A 2,946-nucleotide genomic window follows, 5' to 3' on the forward strand; every position below is an offset into this window, starting at 1 on the left:
AGAATAAAGGCTGAGTTGGCTTCATAGCCCAGTGGTTAAGCATTGTGCACTGGGAGCTGGATTCTAGCAATACATGACTAACCAGGTCCAACCCTGGCGCCAGCTAGTAAGGGGGGAAAAAACCATCCCCATTAGGGATGGCCACGCTGCAATACCTTCTTCCATGACTAACCAGGTCCAACCCTGGCGCCAGCTAGTAAGGGGGGAAAAAACCATCCCCATTAGGGATGGCCACGCTGCAATCCCTTCTTCTCCATCCTCTCGGGAGAGGAGGCATGCCCACCTGCCCGGTGTCCATATGGGATCTACGCCACCCAGCTAGCCCAACCATTTTTTGTTTTGGCCAATCCCTTGAGAGACACAGCGAGGGGGAAAGTGAGAAATCTCCACCACCACCACCACCACCCCTCTCCCGCACCACCAATGATAATGGTGCAATCTCTTCTCTTCCATTCTCCGGCCAGGATTTTGGGCATGCAGACACATGTGTTCAGAGTGATTCAAGGCCTGGGTCCAGGATTCAAACTGTTGTTACATATGTGGGAGTTCAGTGCCTTACCCACAACGCGACCTGCAGGCCCTGGAGTTTTGTGTTGATGAATTTTTCAACGGTCTTAATTTTGCTGCGACCCTTTGGGATGCAGAGAGCCTGCACTAGCCACAGAGACAGCGTCCTACCGCACCAGCGCATGCGCCCTGAGGCCGAGAGAGGCCGCTTTTCAGTCCCTCGGCGCGGGAATCGGCCAGCAGGGGGCGCAGCCAGCAGCCTAGTGCCGCGTCAGCGCTGGGACCTTCTGCCCTCGTCGGCAGTCAAGGGCCGAGTCAGCAAACCACCGAGAGGCGAAGACCTCCCATGTTCCTAGAGAAAACAAGTGGGCGTTCGAGGGCACGGGAGAGTGGTGGGTGGTGAAAAGGACCGACCCGGAAGCGAAGCGGGGGCAACTTCCGTTCTTTGTTCTGTCCCCGGTGTGTGGGGCTGTGACAGGGTCCAACAGGGCCTGGTCTGTGTCCGGTCCCCCCCAAGTCTCCCGTCCCTGCCCCTAGGGTGAGTCCAGCCGTCCCGGGGCTCGCGGTGAGACGGAGGCTGTGGTCGCCGGGGAAGGGGTAATGTCCGTGCTGCTGCAGCCCGCGGAGTGCCCAGGCCCGCCCCGAGCAGGGTGCAGGGAGGCGCCCCTCCCTCCCCGAAGCCGGTCCCTGACTCCGCTTTCCCGGAGGTTCCCCGTACTCCCGCAGCGGGACCCTGTCTTGCGGGTAGAGAAGGGGCTCCAGTTCCGGTTTTGTGACTTAATCAGCTCCCACCTCGAGCATTGAAAAGTTTCAGTATAGTCTTAGAGGCGTCTCTGTCTTTGAAAAACAGCTGATGACAGTGACCCTAACTTTGTATTTCTGTGAGACCGTTTTATTTCCTGCTAACACAGTTATTAGCGCCCGTGGCAGAAGACAACGTTTATATTTACTTACTTAGGTCCGAGATCAGCGTAAAGAGTTATGCGAAGTATAGGCAGTTAGAACTAGAGCTGGGTGAGGGTGCAACTCAGGTTCCGGGAATGATCTTGCCGGATGGGGTCTTTTTTGACTCAGCTGGCCCTGGCTCTGGTTTTCAATTGTATTAGCTTCCTAATTTGATTTGTAGAAGTGGGATTGCACACAGACCTGTGTTTACACTCTGAAGGGCACAAAAGGATAAGAAGGATGATAAATCTGTGGAGTCATTGGATTTCCCATGAAATCTGTGAGATTAGAGAAACTAAAGGTCCTCTCCCCAGAAGAGACCAGTGATGAAGAACGAGCATCATTTGATTTGAAGTGTTTAATGGACAGTCATGTGTAAGGAGATTTTATCACTGGATGGCTGTAAGGCACTAGGTCACCGTGATGTTAAGGTCCAAGGGAATAGATTTTCAGTTTATCATCTCTCTAGTTGCTAAGTTGCGTAACAGTGGAGTAACTTCTGTTGAAGTAATTGAGAGTGTCTAGCAAGTTACTGACAGGGCATTGGGACCTGGAGAACCTTCAGTTTGCTTTCAGATCTTTGCAGGTACAATGCAGATACCAGTTGTGGTCTTTCCCAATGTTTATTACTATATGTCCTCTCTCTCTCTCTTTTTAATTTTTAAATGTCTAGATTAGACATGAAATTTGCATGAATATTTAAAATTACTGTTTTTCCCCTTAATCATCAGCATTGGCATCAGCTGCAGTCAGAATTCCCAGGAACTTGAACAGAGGCTGCCAGATTCCCAGTAATTGCTACTTTGGCCTTACTAGGGACTAACTGCAAAGAAGGAAGGGAAGAACCCAGCAGGTAAAGCTCTATGACTTGTTCTCACTGCCAGATCACCTTTCCTAGTCCCTAGGAACGAGTCCTAGGCATGGGGTTGGCAACAACAGGGAAAGGGCCTTGCCTGGATCTGAAACTGGAAGGGCACAATGGAGAGTTTTCTTTCTATGAGAAACATTGTTTACTGATCTGGACACTGGGGACTTGTTCTTAACAATATGCCCTTGAGTTCCAGCTTTGTTTAACCCAGCTGTGAAGAGGGAGCACTACCTTTTTTCCTCTGGAATCAGACCCTTTAACTTGCCTTCACAGGAGAGTTTGAATGAGAACTGATTTGTTGGAGGCGGGGGTGTCTGCTCATAAACATCCTGAAAATTATGAAGGTGGTTGATAAGAAAAAAAAGATAGACAGTTCTGAGACTAAGTCGAAGGGACCCAGCCAGGAGGGTGATGGTGGTGAGTAGGTTAATTGACAGAAGTCCTGGCATCTGTCTGATTGAGTGCTTTCTTCATGTAACAGTGTTAGTTTCAGGCATTTTATACCCTCTTTTTGCCCAAAGACTAAGTTCTCTGAACTTTCAAGTGACTCCTTAGACATCTTGTCCTCTTACACCTCATGTGAATGTAACAGTCTAAAATGATAAGCAGTACTTTTCACATTCCTG

At 50.0% G+C, this 2,946-nt stretch overlaps 1 long non-coding RNA gene across 1 annotated transcript in view; it reads left to right on the forward strand.

Annotated features, from left to right (window-relative positions):
- The first annotated feature begins 903 nt into the window (after positions 1 to 903).
- LOC102490180 (uncharacterized) overlaps positions 904 to 2,946 on the forward strand; it is a 3,185-nt gene continuing 1,142 nt past the window's right edge. The window contains exons 1-2 of the long non-coding RNA XR_334775.2: positions 904 to 1,045; positions 2,184 to 2,305. This is a non-coding gene — a long non-coding RNA (uncharacterized LOC102490180). The remainder of the gene's footprint in view (positions 1,046 to 2,183; positions 2,306 to 2,946) is intronic.

This window comes from Tupaia chinensis, unplaced genomic scaffold (genome assembly GCF_000334495.1).
Source record: "Tupaia chinensis unplaced genomic scaffold, TupChi_1.0 Scaffold000279_1, whole genome shotgun sequence".
NCBI classification, from domain to species: Eukaryota; Metazoa; Chordata; class Mammalia; order Scandentia; family Tupaiidae; genus Tupaia; species Tupaia belangeri.